This window comes from Cebus imitator, unplaced genomic scaffold (assembly GCF_001604975.1).
Source record: "Cebus imitator isolate Cc_AM_T3 unplaced genomic scaffold, Cebus_imitator-1.0 Scaffold793, whole genome shotgun sequence".
Lineage (NCBI taxonomy): Eukaryota > Metazoa > Chordata > Mammalia > Primates > Cebidae > Cebus > Cebus imitator.
The window spans coordinates 219053-239025 of record NW_016108108.1 but is presented as its reverse complement, the minus strand read 5'-3'; the positions used below and the strand labels follow the sequence as shown (position 1 = coordinate 239025).

Here is a 19973-nt window from a genome sequence, read left to right as displayed (position 1 = left end):
AAAAAAAAAAAAAAAAAAAAAAAAAAAAAAAAAAAAAAAAAAAAAAAAAAAGATTCTCTTTAAAACCTTTTATTCCTCTGTGTGAGGTTGGAGCCTTCCAGTAGGAAACAACATTCCTCAACTCTGGGTTTATCCCGCCTTCGCCTCTCCCCAACTGGACCCAGCCTCAGCCTATGCTGCAGAAATGTTTAAAGTCGAGCATGCAAAGAAGGGGAAAAAGAAAAAACAGAACATGATGTGGAAATTAAAATAGCAGCTACATATGAATCTTAACACAATGCTTAAAATGTGCATAAACGAGACTGGGAGTGCCCTGCACTTTTGTGAAAAGTTCATTCAGAAGTAAACAGGAGAGACGGTGGAGAGGAGCCGAGCATCAGCTGGCAGGGAAAGGAAAGAGGCACGCTAGGGTGAAAAAAAGGAGGTGGAAAAGCACCCTCAAGATTATTAGGAATATATATATTATATCCTAATAATATATATAAGGATATGTATTGTATCCTAATAATATATACCGATACAGCATATCCTAATAATATAATTAATAATATATGATATAAATTGTTAATATAAATATATTTTATAATCATATCATTTATTGTATAACGTTAATGTAACATGTTTTTAATATATTTTATATATCATATGTAGTATGATACGTTATATCATGAACACACAAATTTGACAACTTAGATGAGATAGACAAATTCCTTGAAAAACACAAAGTAACACAACTAAACTCAATATGGAATACATATGTGTGTGTGTGTGTGTGTGTGTGTGTGTGTGTGTGTGTATTTGAGCCAGAGTCTTGCTCTGTCTCCCAGGCTGGAGTGCAGTGGCATGATCTCGGCTCATTGCATCCTCTGCCTCCCAGGTTCAAGCAATTCTCCTGCCTCACCCTCTCAAGTAGCTGGGATTACAGACATGCACCACCACGCCTGGCTAATTTTTGTATTTTTGTTTGTTTGTTTTTGTTTTCTTCCTTTTTCTAAATTGTACCTTAAGTTCTGGGGTACATGTGCAGATCTTGCAGGATTGTTGCATAGGTACACACATGCCATGGTGTTTTGCTGCCTCCATGCCCCTGTCACCTACATTAGGTATTTCTCCTAATTTTATCCCTCTCCAGCCTTCCCACCCCCTGTTATAATTTTTGTATTTTTAGTAGAGACAGGGTTTCACCATGTTGGCAGGCTGGTCTCAAACTCCTAACCTTGTGATCTACCCACCTTGGCCTTCCAAAGTGCTGGAATTATAGGTGTGAGCCACTGCGCCATGCTGAAATATATGTTTTATAACCCTGTAACTATTAAGGGAATTAAATTTGTAACATAAATTTAAAAAAAAGGAATCTTTAACTGCAAGAAAATTTCACTGAATAATTCTAAGAAATACTTAAAGAATTAAAACACGGTCTACACAATCTATTCTAATAAACAGACGAGAACAGAAAACTTTCCATTCATTTTTGAAGGTAATATTATCCTGATACCAAAACCAGGTAACTGCAGTACAAAATAATAAGTATTGGTGCATAAATACTTACCAAAATATTATCAAATAGAATTCAGCAATATATAAGAAGCATTATATACCATGACCAAGTGGGGTTTATTCCAGAGGTGTAAGACTAGGTAGATTTAAGAACAATCACTGCAGTTCACCGCATTAACAGGATAAACACACACACACACGATCATATCAAAGTAGAAGAAGCATTTGTCAAACTTTAATAGCTACTCATGATAAAAAAAAAAAAAGTCTCAGAAAAATAGGAATAGAGAGCAGCTAACACTGTGCTTCATGGTAAAAGACAGAATGTGTATTAGTCCTTTTTCACACTGCTATGAAGACACTACCCGAGACTGGGTATTTTTTTTTTTTTAGATGGCACCTCCCTCTGCTACCCAGGCTGGAATGCAGTGGCATGATCTTGGCTCACTGCAATCTCCACCTCCCAGGTTCAAGCGATTTTTCTGCTTCAGCCTCTGGAGAAGCTGGGACTACAGGCACATGCCACCACACCTGCCTAATTTTTGTATTTTTAGTAGAAACCGGGTTTCACCATATTGGCCAGGCTGGTCTCGAACTCCTGACCTCATGATCTGCCCGCCTCAGCCTCCCAAAATGATGGGATTACAGGCATGAGCCACTGTCCCTGGCAAGACTGGGTAACTTATAAAGGAAATAGGTTTAATTGACTCACAGTTCCACAAGGCTGAGGAGGCTTCAGGTAACTTAAATCATGGCAGAAGGCAAAGGGGAAGCAAGGACCTTCTTTACATGACAGCAGGAGAAAGAAGTATGAGCAGAAAAGGAGCTTGCCAAACACTTATAAAACCATCAGATCTCGTGAAAACTCACTCAATATCACCAGAACAGCATGAGGGAAGCCAATTACCAATCAAAATCCAATCACCTCCCACTAGGTTTCTCCCACTGAGTCAAAGGAATTAGAATAATTATAAAATATAGAGGGAATAGTCTACCTGATTTCAAGACTATTGTATCACCGTGTTGTATTCTTGTGCCATTCTATTGTTACTACAGTAACTAAGATGGTAATTACTACAGTAATTAAGGCACGTGGATTAATAGAGCAGAATGAAAAAATAAACCCACACAAATATTCTCTACTGGTTTTTGACAAAGTTACATAAGCAGTAATTCCATGAAGGAAAAATAAGTCTCACACCTTCACAAAATTGAATGGATCGCAGGTGGTGGGTGAGGTGGCTCACAGCTGTAATCCCAGCACTTTGGGAGGCTGAGGCAAAAGGATCACCTGAGGTAAGGAGTTTGAGACCAGCCTGACCAACATGGCAAAACCCCATCTCTACTATAAAAAAAAAAGAAAAAATTAGCTGGGTGTGGTGGTGCATGCCTGTAATCCCAGCTACTTGGGAGGCTGAGGCAAGAGACTTGTTTGAACCGGAGATTGCACCATTGCACTCCAGCCTCAGCAACAAGAGTGAAACTCTGTCTCTANAAAAAAAAAAAAAAAAAAAAGGATGGCAGATATGAATGTAAAATGTAAAACTATAAAACTTTGAGGAAAAAACAAAGATAATCTTTTGGATCTAGCACTAGGCAAATAATCTTACAGTTGACACTGAAACATGATCCAGAGATCCTGTAAAAGCTGGTTCCTTTCTCTTCCTTTCCTCTCCTACTGTGTCCGTTGCTTTGGCTGATATAGAGGCTGACCAAATAGAAATGAAATAAGAGAGCACTAAAGGCAGTGAATTGGGTCGCGTTTTTACGTTTTAGCTGACAAAGAAATAAGAGAAAAGGAAAAGGAGACAGAGAGAAAGAGAGAGAAAAGAAAAAGAAAGAAACAAGAAAGAAAAAGACAGAGAGAAAGAGAAGGGCAAGTGTAGTGATGAGAAAGGGAAGAAAATGGTCTCGAAAGCGTCTCCTGGCTCAGAAAAACTGGTGAGTCCTTCTACAGGAAAATGGGAGTGTCTTGTGTGTGACCACCTGAACTATTGACAGTCTCAAAGAGATAACAAATCCACCCCATCCCTGATGTAAGGCAAATACAAACCTCACTGGGTTTCCTAGGTGGTTTAAGTTTTTTTATTGAGAATAAGCAGGGAACCCTAGAAGCAACTCTTCCTCCTCAGCAGGTGCCTGCCCTATGCATTCTTCTGAAACCTCTAAATCACTGCTCTCAAACTTCAGCATCAGAGACACTTGAGGGCTTATTCAAACACAGGTGGCTGGGCCCCACCCTTAGCAATTCTGATTCAATACATCTGCGGTGGGGCCTGGAATTTGGCATTCCGCTGATAACACCCTCATCCCTCACCCCTTGCTCTCCTGTGCATTGTCCACTGTGATTAACATACCACTATTTGCTTAAAGTGTCTGGAGAGGACCAGTGGATAGAAGGGGCGAAAAAAGTACGAAACGACAAGAAAATACATGGCACATCTGCATTGCCTTCCAGCAAAAACAATGTATTTTATAACAAACGTATGATTGGCCTGGGGGGCGCACAGGCAATCCTCAGCTAAGCAGATTTCACCAGACAATATCCCTCCTGGATGCTGGTTATGGGTGTTTTCACCGGACAATAGAATCAAGAGGTGAGGACATCCCAGCCTGATAGAGTGTTAGACAAACATCATACCCTATTGCCTCTCAAAAATGCTTTGATTCAACAGCAAGCATGCACACAGAGGGCAGCGGTTTTGAAACATACAGCACCGCAAACCTCCAAAAGGTACCATCAGTGGACAGGATTTTCTGGAGTTCCCTGGCCATATGAAACAGACGTGATGGATTGACAGAGAAAGAAGAAATATATACATTTTTTTAATCAGAAGAAATGCCAATACACCTGCAATTTACTCACCTTTTACTTTGCATCTGTTTTCCATCATGACAGAAAAGCTTTCTCTACTTTTTCATATAGGGCCTCTGTTTGCTGGTAACAGAGGTTTCCAGGCAATGTTTTATTTTTTATTTTATTTTGAGACAGAGTTTGCTCTTGTTGCCCAGGCTGGAGCACAATGGCACGATCCTGGCTCACCGCAACCTCCACCTCCCGGGTTCAAGCGATTCTCCTGCCTCAGCCTCCCGAGTAGCTGGGACTACAGGCACGCGCCACCACGCCCGGCTAATTTTGTGTTTTTAGTAGAAACGGGGTTTCTTCATTTTGGTCAGGCTGGTCTTGAACTCCCGACCTCAGGTGATCCGCTCCCCTCAGCCTCCCCAAGTGCTGGGATTACAGGCGTGAGCCACGGCTCCCGGCCTCCAGTGTTTTATTTTAAGGAGGAAAATGGAGTGACTGAGGAAATACAGAAAAATGAACCAATTGTACGGAATATCAGTAGGGAGTGTGTTCCTCTGTGATTTCCTCACCTCCGATGTGGAAGGCCTCTAATTCCCCGGCGGTCTTCCTCGGCTGTCCAGCGTGATCCTGCCCCTCCATCTCCAGCGGCTGGAGAGCCACGCAGTCCCTGTCTCTGTTCTGGATCGCACCTGTGGCTGCGCTCTCTGCGCAGGTCGACGGGGAGATACATCCGGGCACAGATGCTTTGACTCTGGATTTGGTTCGGAAAACAAAAATAATGACAGCAACAAAATGCCCGCGGGGCGCTTTCCTCGCCTTCTGATTTGTCTTTCCTTCTCTTTAAGCACAGCACAAAACCGAAGCCAAAGTGAGCCGCCTGTGTATGTGCACGCTTTTGTGTGGGTTCAAGAGACCCTGCTGGGCTTCTTTCCCGTCATTTCTCTTCCTCTTCCTTCTGCCCTTGCAATCGCCTTAGGTGATGTGGAGGCTCACAGCAGAAAGATGGGAAATAAGTGAAGGCAACGCATTGCTTTTGCTCTCTATATGTGCAGAAGTAGGATAGAAAAAGTTGAGAAAACAGAAGTCTATGTCGCTTGAGAATTAGGTTTGAGCATTGCCAGAGCAAAATCACCTATTTGGAGGTGCCGGGGATCGAACCCGGGGCCTCATACATGCAAAGCATGCGCTCTACCACTGAGCTACACCCCCCTTCCTGAAACGCCCTTTGTAGTAATTTTCGGGAGGTAACTGTTTTACTGAGGCTTTGGCTCGGTGAGCTCGCTGGTAGCAATGAATAATGCGGAGATTCTGCAGCTGCTCTGAGTAGAAGATACTCGGTATTAATGAGAAGATACAGATTCTTTCTTTTTTTTTTTCTTTTTTCACTGTTAATTCACTTTATTTTTCTTGTACAAAAACCCTATGTTGTAGACGCAGCTGGAGCCGGGGTCCTCTGCCAGGAGATTCTGGTGTGGATCTTGACCAGGTGGTCAGTGAATTCCTGATGGGGAGACTTGGTGAATACAGTCTTTTTCCAGAGGTAGGTGTTAGAGATGGCATCAAAGGTGGCCTTGGCGAAGTTACCCAGGGTGGCAGTGCAGCCCCTGGCTGAGGTGTAGCAGTCACCGACACCAGCCATTATGACAGTATCTTGGGCGAGACGCTGCCAGAGCCCCCGGGCCCGGGGATGAGGCGCACCAGCACACAGCCGCTGCCGCCTGTCACCTTGCAAGGGACGCTGTGGGGCTGGCTGACCTTGTTCCCCAGTAGCCTCTGCGCACGGGGACACTGGAGAGCTTGGCCAGGGTGATGGTCCCGCGCTGGCAGTGGCCGCCTTCTTGGAGCACTTAACACCCAGAGCGACGTGGCCACTGTAGTCCCCGATGGCACAAGCGCCTTGAACCTAGTGCGCTGGCCGGCGCGTGTCTGCTTCTGCATCGGCAGAATCTTCAAAGCCGCGGCCTTGGAGGACGCCCCCAGGAAAAAGTCAATGATCTCAGATTCCTTGATGGGCAGGGAGAAGAGGTCGCTCTCCTCCGGGGACTTGATCTTCACTTCCTGACCAGGCGGCCCAGCTTGGGGACGGGCGTCCACTCCTTGCCCTCGGCCTTGCCTCTGAGCTCTATGACGCGACTCGGGCCGCGTCCATGGCCCCGAACCCCACCGTCCAAACCTCCGCGGAAGCCACGGCGGTTCCCCGTCCCAGGGCCCCCGGAGCCTTCGGGACCCCTCGAGCGTCATCTGACATTTGGTGTTTTCTCGGAGAAGAAGCGGGATGCAGAGTCTTTAGAATACTGCATAGTACTTGAAATGGAACGCAAAATATTAGAAGAGTGTCAGATAACTGCCACAAGAAGTTTCCATCGTGGCTTTAAAACGTTGGGCTGTTAGGATCTCCTTCTTCTATTATGCTTGGCAAGAAATCAAATTCTGGTTTTTCATTCTTTAGATTTTTTCCAGAGATGACACAAAGCTATTGAAATTCAGCTTTTTCCTAGTTAAAACGCTTCATATTTGTTGTTTAGTCAGAATACTAAAGGTTAGAATTGATCAAGGAAAGTCACAGTCAGAAGAAAACCTTAGGGCTGGGCGCGGCGGCTCACGCCTGTAATCCCAGCACTTTGGGAGGAGGAGGCAGGCGAATCACGAGGTCAGGAGATCAAGACCATCCTGGCCAACTTGGTGAAACTCCGTCTCTACTAAAATACAAAAAATTAGCTAGGCGTGGTGGCACGCGCCTGTAGTCCCAGCTACTCCGGAGGTTGAGGCAGGAGAATCGCTTGAACCTGGGAGGTGGAGTTTGCAGTGAGCGGAGATCATGCCACTGCCCTCCAGCCTGGGCTACAGAGCGAGACACTCTTAAAAAAAAAAGAAGACCTGAGAGCGATGCACTCCGCATTTCATCATAAGGGTCTTTAGCTGGTTGTGGTGTCCTGCAACTGTACTCACAGCTGTTCCAGAGGCTGAGGGGGGAGGATCGCTGGAGCTGGAGGCTGCAGGGAGCTACAATCATGCTGCTGCACTCTCGCCTGGGCGACGGAGAGAGACCCTGCATCAAAGAAAATAAAAGAAAAATTCATAAGGTGTGAGTGAAACAACACCTCTGGGGATGAAGAGAAGAGTTGACTTATGAGAGTGAGACCAAAGATAAGCAGAAACAGGATTTAAGAGGTATAGGGGGAACAGTGCTTTAGAAAAACAAACAGGCTAAACAGAAGGAGGTGCAGAAAATGGGAGGTTCTAACAACTCTTTTAGAAATAGGAGAAAGACTGGGAGGTGGAGAAGGTGAGTTAGCTTGGCTCATGCTAAGTACACAGTGTGTAGCACTGTGAGGGTGCTGCCCAGAGATCTGAGGCAATGGACTCTGTCTCCAGCCTGGGGCTTTTATTAGTAGCAGCAGACACGTTGCGTGGGGGTGGATAAAGACTAAAAAGAGTCCTTTTAGATGTGACAATGACAAACCTATTCACGGTATTTGTAAAACTAACAAACAAATCAGTTTGTTCCTATACAGTTCTTGAACGCTGGTGTTTATCATGATTAGGACTGTGTTCTTTGAACTACATAAGCAGATGAGAAGAAAACCCTTTCCTGACACCAAATTTCTAATGACTATTAACTCATTCTCATCCTGATTTACCCACATATGAGCCTTTCCCGACATTCTTAAAATAACAATGATCCCTTTTAAAATTGGCAGAAAACAGGAAACACTGATTGTTAGGTTTCACTGAATAAGAGACTAGAGAAGCGTTGCTCACAAAACTGGTGTGTATGCTTGCGTGTTGTCTGCCTGTCTCTGTGTGTGCCTGTAAATGCTAGGGAGATTATCTTGGCTCTTTGATGCTGTAAAAGCAACATTAGGACAGTTTGCAGAAACACTCCATTATTACGTCATGTTGCACCCAGAGAAACCTGGATGTCTGCTGCATTCTTGGGAATTCATCACAACATGAAGGTCTGCTTTTTTGTTTGCCTCATGAAAAGGAGATAATTATAAAAAAGTTAAATATCTGTAGCTCTCTTCCGACTAGCTACCAACAACATGACTGAAACACATTTTTGTGTAAAAACTTTAGGATGAGCTCATTTAACACAGAATTCCCCTAAAGAATGAAACATTTAATTCTGAAGACAGAACACCCTCATGTGATACTCAATTCAGAAAACCTAAAAACATGTAAAGTATCTGTTTAAACCTGCCCTGTCCAACATGGTTACCATCAGCCACACTGGCTACTGAATGCTTGAAATTGCCCAGTCCAAGTTAAGATGTGCTGTAAGTGTAAAATATATACCAGATGTCAATGACGTAATATCATTTTTAAAACATATCTCATTAATAATTTGATAATTGATAGCTTCTAAAAATAGTGTTTTGTCTATACAAAGTTATTTAAATATATTATTGAAACTGGACAAAAAAGATGGCAACAACAAACAGTGGGGACTCCCTGGAGGGGAGGGCGGGCGGAAAGGCTTGAGAAGCTACCTCTCGGGTACTACGCTCACTACCTGGGTGGTGGGATCAATTGCACTCAAAACTTAATGCAATTTACCTGGCATCATGCAGTATACCCATGTAACAAACCTTCACAGGTACCCCCAAATCTAAAATAAAAGTTGAAATTATATAAAAATACAGATATTGACTGTTTATTTTTTAATGTGTTTGCTGCCAAAGGTAACACTACACAATGGCTGTCATTTGTGATTTGTATTATATTTTGATGGGACAGCTTTGTCTACAGAGAATGTTATCTATTCAGGTGCTGTTCTGGGACAATCCCAGAGCCAGAGAACATGGAGTACAGTCTGCCAGTAATTAAGTTTCATGCCAGGAATGGACTTGACAGAATGCGTTTCGTGCATGATCTCCTTTGATCTTTACAATATCCCATTTTACAAAATCATTATTAGCCTCACTTTGAAGCCATTGAATGGGAGACAAATCATGCTTGGAATTACCCTAGGCCTTCCATTTCAACAGAAGGTAAAGAAATCATTACGTGTTAGACAGGAAAACATTCGTGTTACTGTTTGTCTAGTCAAATATTCCTTAATGAAATAAAGCACAAGCTTCTGAGTTGAGAAAGCCTCGGTGACCTAAAGGATAAGGTATCCTATTCCCAGTTTCTGTACCATCCATGAGGTTGCTTCTCAGTGATTCCCAGTTTCTGTACCATGCATGTCCCTACCCTGAGGTTGCTTCTCATTTGGTACCAATTTTCCTTTTGCTACTTGATGCAGTTCTGATGTTGGAGTCCTGTAGATTATCGTCTCCTCAGAGGGTGTGCAGAAGTTAGGGAAAAACAATACTGAAACTGAAGCAGCAATTTGAAAGGAAAAAAATCAAAATGTCCAAAAAAGATCTATTATCCCAAGCACAAAATTTCAAGAGGGCAGTTGAAGTAAAAAAGGGAAAATAGGGCATATGCACCTGAGTGTTGATGACTTTGCTGCCCATTTGTTTCCATTTTCAGTATTCTAGGGCCCATCCTGAATATTTGATAGAATAATTCCTATAGAAATACATATATTTCTTTTTTCCTGGATACCAACACAGAAACAACTTAAGATTTGGAAATTCTAGACAACGATGTGAGGCTGAAGAAATGTCTTTTCAGCAAGAAAATTAGAATGTTCTCGTAATTGGGCCTGGTGCGGTGGCTCCCCCTGTAATCCAAGCACTTTGGGAGGCCTAGGCAGGTGTATTGCTTAAGCCCAGGATTTATTTCAAGACCAGCCTGCGTAACATGGTGAAACACAGACTCTACATAAAAATAACAAAAATAAAAATAAAATTTTAAAAAGCCAGGCATGGTGGTACTTGCCTATAGTCCCAGCCACTCAGGAGGCTGATATGGGGGTCACTTGAACCCAGGGAGGTTGAGAGTGCAGTGACCTGTGATCCCAACACTGCACTCCAGCCTGGATGACAGAGTGAGAGCTACCTAAAGAAAAAAATAGTTATTCTTCCAGCAGTTTAATGATGGAGTTGACTCAAGATACAAACCCCAGTTTTTCTAATTTCAAAATGTTTCTTGCATATACCATACCCCTATATCTATGCTCATGCAGTATAATAGTTCTTTCACTATATGTTTCTTCTTTCATATTTCTTGTGATTTAAAAATACTCCCCACCTAATATAAAGAAATAACATCAAATCAAAAATGACTGGTAAATGCCACAGTATATAGCACATTGGAATTTCTTAGGTTTTAAAACTATTAACTTCCTAGTTTAAGACTTTAAATAAGGCCAGGCGCGGTGGCTCACGCCTGTAACCCCAGCATTTTGGGAGGCGGAGGTGGGTGGATCACCTGAGGTCAGGAATTCGAGACCAACCTGACCAACATGGCGAAACCCCATCTCTACTAAAAATACAAAAATTAACCGGGCATGGCGATGGGAGCCTGTAATCCCAGCTACTTGGGAGGATGAGGCAGGAGAATCTCTTGAAACCGGGAGGCAGAGGTTGCGGTGAGCTGAGATCGCGCCATTGTACTCCAGCCTGGGCGACAGAAACTCCAAAAATAAAACAAAAAACAAACCAAAAAAAGACTTTATGTAATTTATGTAATATCAGTTAGCACTTCATGGAAGACTTCAGTGGAATATACAAAGGAGACAGAGATGCAAATATATACATATATGTACGTTACCTTTATCGGACTTCCAAAAACAGCAAAAAATTGGAGATATATACGCTTCTAGGATTCGCGTGCAAGTGCTGTATGGAGGGAATGATAATTAGGCAGGGCTCACAAAACACTTCCGAAACCCGGGACCTTTAGATCTTCAGTCTAATGTTCTCCCAACTGAGCTACTTCGGCCGTTACAAACTCACCCTCTTAGTTATTTCTTCAAAATATAACTGTCATTTGTAGGGTGAGTGTGTTTTCCAATGCCTAATTCTGTTTTGTTCAATATCAATACAAAAATTAGTCAGGGGTGGTGGCGCGCGCCTGTAATCCCCGCTCTTCCGGAGGCTGAAGCCGGAGAATCGCTTGAACCCGGGAGGTGGAGGTTGCAGTGAGCCGAGATCGTGCCCCTGCACTCCTGCCTGGGCAACAGAGGAAGATTGTCTTAAAAAACATTAAAAAATTAAAAATTTAAATTAAATTAAATAACTAGAAAAGAAAGTAAAGTAGGATCTCTCAAGTCCTCCAGTACATTTTATCTCTTCCTTAGAGTTTTAAAAATTGTGGTCTGCCCACTGGTGCATAACAACTGGTTTACTGTTTGTTTTTGGAGACAGGGTCCTGCTCTGTTGCCCCGGCTGGAGTGCAGTGGTGCAATCTCGGCTCCCTGCAACTCTGCCTCCCCAGCTCCATCGATCATCCCGCCTCAACCTAGACATTCTTATATCAAGTCAAAAGTGCCAAGACATTGGACTTGTCTGCTTAGACATTATAGATACAAATTCAGAGGTCTACAGAATTCAGAAACAACTCTCTGTGGAATGGGGAAATTGCTTAGGCCAAGGAGTTCTGCAAGCTGAATTTTAATAAAGCTCTTCCTATGTCTTAACAGTTTTCAAACTCAGTCTCCTATTCTGAGAGAGCCGAGCTTTCTGTTTTTAGCCAAAATATGGTGGGAGGGTGAATTAGGATGTGTTTTTCGATGGTTTCCTCAAAAAAAGTTCTAGATTCTCTTACAGAATTTTTCCTTTCCTTGTACGGTCCGAGCCTTCCCAGACAGGAAGCAGCATCCTCTACTCTAGGTTTATCCTGCCGCGCGTGTCCCCCAGCTGGGCGCAGCCTCAGCCTCTGCTGCAGAAATGCTTAAAGCTGAACCCACGGAGAACAGAGAGAGAGAAAAGAAAGTGATGTGGAAATTAAAATAGCAGCTACATACAAATCTCAACAGTGTTTAAAATGTGCGTAAATGGGTCTAGGAGCGCGCTGCAATCCTGTGAAAAGTTCATTCAGAAGTCAGTGGGGCCGGGCGCGGCGGCTCACACCTGTAATTCCAGCACTCTGGTAGGCCAAGGCAGACGGATCACGCGGTGAAACCCGGCCTCTACTGAAAACACAAAAATTAGCCCGGTGTGGTGGCGCGCACCTGTAATCCCAGCTACTCGGGAGGCTGAAGCAGGAGAATCGCTTGAACCCAGGAGGCGGAGGTTGCCGTGAATCTAGACCGCGCCACTGCACTCCAGCTTGGGCGGCAGGGCTAGACGCCGTCTCAGGAAAAAAAAAAAAAAAAAAGAGTAAATGGGAGGAACGGAGCGCCAGCTGCGGGGAGAGGGGAGAGGCAGGTGCGGGCAAGTGGAGGAAGAAAAGCACAAAGGGAGACCGGTCGAGGGCAAGAAAAGCCTCCTCAAGGTGATTGGGACTCTGCTGGACAGGAGGGAAGAGGCTCCTTTTTGTCCCTAGGGAGGTAGCTCGGCCGGGAAGGGGCCTGGTTCGTTTCGCGCAGGCTGTCACGCCTTCGAGGCCGCCTCGCGCTCTTGCCGTGGCTCCACACACCGGCTGGGCTCTTTGGGGACTCACGTGATGTTGCGTTTTTGTTTGCGGCTCAGGAACCGCTGATACTGGAGCTTCTGAGGGAGCCGCAGGGATTTCCCGATTTCCCGAGTGCCCATGTGGAGAGTTAGCCGCGGATCTGCCGGCAGCTTCGAGGCTGAGCGTGACCGTGGAAACGTCTATTTGTAATATTAGCTTTTGCTTGAAATGCAAACGATGAGAATGAACGTTCTCGTTTGTCTGCTCTGCAGGGCTAAGGGCCCCACAGGGTCGTGGGGTGGCCCTCATGCTGTGCTGAGGCGAAGGATCCGAGAAATAAAGACACAGGACACAGAAGTAGAAGGAAAACGCAGCGGGGCTCAGGGGAGCCACACCACCTATAAGCGGAGACAGGCGAGGCCCTGAATGTCCGGAAGTGTCTGTATTTATTGTGTATAGGTTAGGGGGCAGGGTAGTGAGTGAAGTTATCTTTAAGGATAGTGATAGGGTCGTGAGCAATAAAACAAGGGGCCCAACCCCATTAGGTCAGCTAGGTTAGGAGATGAACAGTGTGCAGCAAGGGGTCCACCCCCATTAGGTCATTGAGGCAAGGAAGTGGGCCATGTGCAGTAAGGGGTCCACCCCATTAGATCACCGAGGCGTGGAGGTGGGCCGTGAGCAGTGAAGAGGGTGCAGTGTGCAATACCTCTATCTATGGGCATGCTACTCCTAAGAAGATCTATAGGAGGCTTAAGTCACACAGCAGTGACAGAGCTGTCAGGGTCTACCGCCACCTGCTGGCAGCTCCCGATGAATTCTTTAGGAGGATGCTTTTCGAGCAGCATAGTAACAAGAGCTGATCAAGTTCACAGTCACCAAGGTGCGATTATCCGGAGGGGTTTTGAGCCCTCGGATGCTCAAGGGCTTGCCCATCTGAGGGCAGCCCTCCACAAGAACTGGACGCAAGGTCCTACAACTCCTTTATTAGGAGGAGTGGCTCTTGCCCCAAGCCTGCCATACAGCAGGTATCTTTACAATACTGAACGCTGCTGCCTGGGCCATGGAATCTTGTCCTGGTATAACTGTTTTTCCCTTAAATCATGCTCTGCACTGTGTCTGCTCCAGACATTCCTCCGACTACAAGCTGCTTATTCCTTAATTCATGCTCTGTACCGTGTCTGCTCTAGGCATTCCTCTGATTATGAACTAAGAAACAGTTATACATATAGAGAGAGAAATAACTGAGTGGTAAGAAACCCTTTAGGCACTCATTCTATGAACTTATATATTATTATATAGAGAGGATTATATAAAGCGAAATAACTGAGTAGTAACACTATGAGATATTCTTCAAGCCCTAATTCTATAAACTAATATATGATTATATATAAAGGATTATATAAAAGGAAGTAACTAAGTAGTAACACTATAAACTGAGATACTCTTCAGGCACTAACTGTGCCAGGATTCTGCTTAGCCCGCCTTCCTCAGTGCCTATATGGGACGTCACCCACATTGCTCCGCATATTTCTCCTAGAATGAAGCCGACTGAAAGCCAGCGTCACCTTGAAGAAACTCCTCCTGGCGTTTGCCACGAGCTCTTTTACTCCCGTGCAGCCCTCGGCTCAAAAGGCCGCCGCAGAGCCGGAGGGCGGCTCCGGAAAGGCGGGGTCGCGGCGCAATCGGGGTTAACTACGAGTGCAGCCAGGGTCTCCTTAGCCCTATTACTGCGGGAAATAGTGTATACAGTGGTCCATTTCTAACACAAAGTGCCTCTAATCAGCTTAGGTCGGCAAACTGCAGAAGAAACAGGATCTACTAGGCCCCTGCTTGGATAACCAGTGCCTGCTCGGCGGCTTCCCCTTTCCTCCAGCTTCCCCCGACCCTTAGCTGCCCTCACCCTAACCAAAAAAGTTCAGTCTAAGATAAAACTTTGCCAGTCTGCAAAATAGCTCACGTTGTCCGTTCTTAGCCTGCCCAGCTACTTAGGTCATAAGTCAAATACTTAAAGAGCCCCTGAGCTAACCGGGATTGCGAGGCATTGCGGGCTGCAATAAAATGCAGCAAGCCACCCCTAAAAAACAAAGCCTACAGCCCTTGCCTAACAATCAATAGGTGATATCCGGGAAGATTGTGACCCCACAGCACTCAGCCTCTAAGGAACCCAGGGAGGCATCTGCACACCAGGGCATAAGCTGCTTGTTGAAACCGTGCTGGGTGTGTCTGCCCATCAGGCCCCTCATCTTCATCTTGCAAGACCGTCATGAAAATTCTCAGGTTTGACAGGGCGCGGGGCCTCACGCCTGTAATCCCAGCACTTTGAAGGCCGAGGTGGGTGGATCACGAGGTCAGGAGATCAAGACCATGCTGGCTAACATGGTAAAACCCCGTCTCTAGTAAAAATACAAAAAATTAGCTTGGCGTGGTGGCGTGCGCCTGTAGTCCCAGCTACTCGGGAAGCTGAGGCAGGAGAATTACTTGAACCCGGGAGGCGGAGGTTGCGGTGAGCCGAGATCGCGCCATTGCACTCCAGCCTGGCGACAGAGTGAGACCTCGTCTCAAAAAAAAAAAAAAGTCTCACTTTGATGTTCTTCGGATCTCAGAGTCCATTCGGGTTTGGGTGGGTGAGTTTATTTCTCACATTACAGCTGCAGAGATGGCACAGGTGAATGAATCCCTCTCAAGTCAAGTGGGTTAACCTCAAATTGACTTTAGGGAAGGCTTGTGATCACCTGGTAGGTGGTGGAAGGTTACAGCGTTTAGAAAGTGAGTAAAACAGCAGATGCATGCGGCAGCCCACTGGGTTGCTTGGCTTCTGCACATGGACGAAGAGGCTGCTTTTCTGCCTTCTGGGTGTTTAGTAACTTAATTTTTAATCCTTCGTTGGAATGAAATAGAGCTGAAAATAAAAGGAGATTTTCTTTTAGCAAAATAGGATTAAGATGCTTCCCAAATATCCGCCTGTGAATTTCTGCTTAGGACTGTGATAACCGAATTAGAAATTGTGCAGAGTTCTAATCTGGAGATATGGGTTGTTCAGTAGCTAAGAAGGAAGTTATTCCTAGAGAGTAACTTCAGTGAGGTTGAAAATGGTCCTCTGGGATTGGAAGAATAAAAGTTCATTATTTTTATTTATATAAACAAAGAAATAAATAAGCTTTTCTCTAGATGGATCTTGGACTCTGGAGTTCAGAGAGCTTGCAATTTCAGACCAGAAACTTCCTTAAAAGACCCAGAGAAGTAATTTTCTCCCTACCAAATTTCAGCTGAGGTGATTGAGATCTTTTCCTCATTTGTCATTATGTTTGTTATTTGTTATGTTTGTAGTTAAATAGTTTGGACTGAATTTCAGAGTTTGTTGGTCTCTAGTGGAAAATGTGACCACCAGCGCATCGCCAGCAATCATCAACCACTGGCAGTGGAATCTTTTAGTGAAAGCTTATAGGGCTTTTGCAACCTGGGCGAGGAAGCAGTTAGAAGAAAGTAAGAAACAAAAGAACTTGAGCCTTAACCCTCTGATCTAAAATCAGACGTAGGTGACAGAATTCCATGGTTTCTGATGATTTCATGTAAACTGGAAATCGGCTCAATGGCAAGGAATACTACTTGCTTCTACAGAGTGTGATCCACGTTGGTGATTGCTGGAACTACTTAGAGAGAAGAGGTGGATAATCCTAAGCAACAAATAACCTTAAGTGAATGAACATGAATTACCTCACTGTATGAGAGAGTAATGCGGAGGCCAACACATTCAATTTGAATAGGTGAGGAATATGATGGAGAACTTCCTACAATGGATCATAGGGAAAAAAAAGAGTGGAGGCATTGGAGATTGAACCCAGGGCCTCCCACACCCTAAGGATGCTTGTAATCCTAGCACTTTGGGAGGCTGAGACTGGCGGATCACCTGAGGCCAGGAGGTGGAAACCAGCCTGGCCACATGGTGCCTGTACTCCCAACACTTTGAGAGGCTGAAGCAGGTGGATCACGAAGTCAGAAGTTCAAGACCAGCCTGGCCAAGATGGTGAAACCTCGTCTCTACTAAAAATACAAACATTACCCAGGCGTGTTGGCACAGCCTGTAGTCCCAGCTACTAGGGAGGCTGAGGCCCAAGAATCACTTGAACCCAAGAGGTGGAGGTTGCAGTGAACCAAGATCATGCCACTGTACTCTATCCTAGGTGACAGAGTGAGACTCTGTCTCATAAATAAATAAATGGAATAAATAAATATTTTTTAAAAGAAAAAAAGATGGAACTTAAAAAATTGACAAATTCAAAATTACATTGGAGACCACTTCTCCCATAATAATAGAACAGCTAAACAAAAAATCAGCAAGGACATTGAAGAAACCAAAATCATCTTCAGCCAACAGAATTCAGTCACCATGTATAGAACCGTCCACACAAGAAAAACAGAACACACATTTATTTCAGATTCACATAGAACATATATCAAGATAGAACTTACCTTGAGCCTCAACAAATTTAAAAGAATTGACTGGTATGGTATGATCCCTGATCACAATGAAATCAAATTAAAAATCAGTCACAGAAAGACAACAGAAAAAAATCCAAACACTTGGAAAATGAACAACACACTAATAAATAGTCCACGGGACAAAGAGAAAGCCTTTGTAGATATCAAAAAATAAATTGACCTGAATAAAAGTGAAAACACAATATATCAAAATTTCCAAGACAGATAAAAGGAAATTTACAGCACTAAGTGGATACATTAGAAAAGATTCTCAAATTAGCTATCTATGCTCTTACTTGAAGAACACAGGTGGGGAAAAGAGCAAAATAACCCAAAGCAAATAGAAGAAAGGAAATAAAAAGTGAGCAGAAATCAATAAAACTGAACACAAACAAAAAACAATAGAAAAATAAACAAAAGCTGGTTCCTTTAAAAGATCAATAAAAGAAGACCACTAGCAGGACTGAGAAATTTTAAGAGGAGTGATGACACAAATTACCAATATCAGGAATAAAAAGAGATTATCACTATAGACTTTGCTGACATCAAAAGGGTAAAGGAGTACTATGGACAACACTTTACACACAAATTTGAAAACTAGATAAGATGAACTAATTCCTTGAAAATCACAAACTACCACAATGCACTCAATATGAAATATATTTTTCTATAACCCTATAACTACTAAGGGATTTAAATTTGTAACATAAAAACAAAACAAACAAATGAAACAAAACAAAACCCAGACTCTTGGGGTTCAAGAAAGTTTCACTGGAGAATTCTCTTCTCCCCACCCCCCACTGGACACGAAGTCTTCCTCTGTCTACCAGGCTGGAGTGCAGTGGCACGATCACGACTCACTGCAACCTCTACCTCCCAGGTTCAAGAGATCCTCCTGCCTCAGCCCCGCAAGTAGCTAGGATTACAGGCACGCAATACCAAGCCCCGCTAATGTTTGCATTTTGTAGAGACTAAAAACACAAACATTTCGCTGTGTTTGTTTCACTGCGTTGGCAAGGCTGGTCTTGAACTATTTTATTTTATTTTGTTTTGTTTTATTTTATTTTATTTTACTGAGACAGAGACTCACTCTGTCACCCAGGCTGGAATGCAATGGCACAATCTCAGCTCACTGCAACCTCTGCCCCCAGGGTTGAAGCCATTCTACTGCCTCAGCCTCCCGGGTAGCTGGGATTACAGGCACCTGCCACCACACTCGACTAATTTTTTGTATTTTTATTAGAGATGGGGTTTCACCATCTTGGCCAGGCTGATCGTGAACTTCTGACCTTGTGATTCACCTGCCTCAGCCTCTCAAAGTGCTGGAATTACAGGGAAGAGCTATTGCAACCAGCCTTTAAGTCTTGACCTCGTGATCCATCCACCTCGGTCTCCCAAAGTGCTGGGATTACAGGCATGAGCCACCACACTCAGAGCTCACTGGAGAATTCTAAGAAATGCTTAAAGAATTAATACCAACTCTACACAATCTACTTCAAAAAACAAAAGAGGATGAAAAACTTTCCATTCATTTATGAAGATAATGTTATCCTGATGCCAAAACCAGGTAAATACACTACAAAAAATGAGTAGAGGTGAATATACTTAACAAAATATTACCAAATAGAATTCAGCAATAGCTAAACAAATTATACACCATGATCAAGTGGGGTTTATTCCAGAGGTGTAGGACTGGGTAAATTTGGACAATCACTGTAATCTACCATATTTATAGGTTTAAAAATAAAATCATGTGATCATATTAAAGTAGAAAAGACATTTATTAAACTTCAATATCTATGATAAAAAGTCTCAGAAAAATAGAAATACAGAAGAACAGCTAACACTGTACTTCATGGTAGAAGACAATGTTTTTCCCCTAAGGCAGTGAAGAATACCAAGGCGTCCACTCATACTACTCTTATTTAACTTAGTGCTAGAAGTTCTAGCCAGTGCAATGAGGCAAGAAAAGGAAATAAAAGACATAAAGATAAAAGCCAAAAAAAAGCAATCTGTTCCTCTTGGAACTAAAAATTTAGTTCAGCAAGGTCATAGAATAAGAGAAAAGTCTACAAAAATAAATTATATTTCCAAATAATGGCAATGAACATTTAATTACTACAAACTATTTTAAAATGTAATACCTTTCAATGTAATACCATATATTTCCAAATAGCTAGAAAAGAGGACTTTGAATATTCCCAATACAAAGAAATGACAAATATCTGAGGCAATGGATTTGCTAATTGCCCAGATTAAGCATTACATATTGTACATATGTTTAAAAATATATCTCTGTATCCCATAAATATGTGCAATTATTATGTCAAATAAAAATAATTTTAAAACCACAGTATCATATATAATCCCTGACAAAATAGAAATACTTAGATGTAAATCTGACACAACCTGAGTAAGACTTGTATGCTGAAAATTACAGAACGTACACAATGCCGGTGAAAGAAGTCAAAGAAAACCCACACCAATGGAGGGATGTACTACATTGTTCACACTTCACAAAACTCAGCATGGTAAAGACGTCAGTTCTCCTCAAACTGATATGTAGGTTTATTGAAATTCTTATCAAAACCCAAGCAAGACATTTATTGATATAAACAAAATTATTTAAAAATTTATTTATTTATTTATTTATTTATTTATTTATTTTGAGGGGGAGTTTCACTCATGTTGCCCAGGCTGGAGTGCAATGGCACGATCTCGGCTCACCGCAACCTCC

General features: G+C 43.3%; 1 non-coding gene across 1 annotated transcript; it reads right to left on the bottom strand.

The window, feature by feature from the left end:
• Nucleotides 1-5440: 5440 nt before the first annotated feature.
• Nucleotides 5441-5512, bottom strand: TRNAA-UGC. Its single transcript has one exon. It is a non-coding gene; the product is annotated as a tRNA-Ala (tRNA).
• Nucleotides 5513-19973: the final 14461 nt, after the last annotated feature.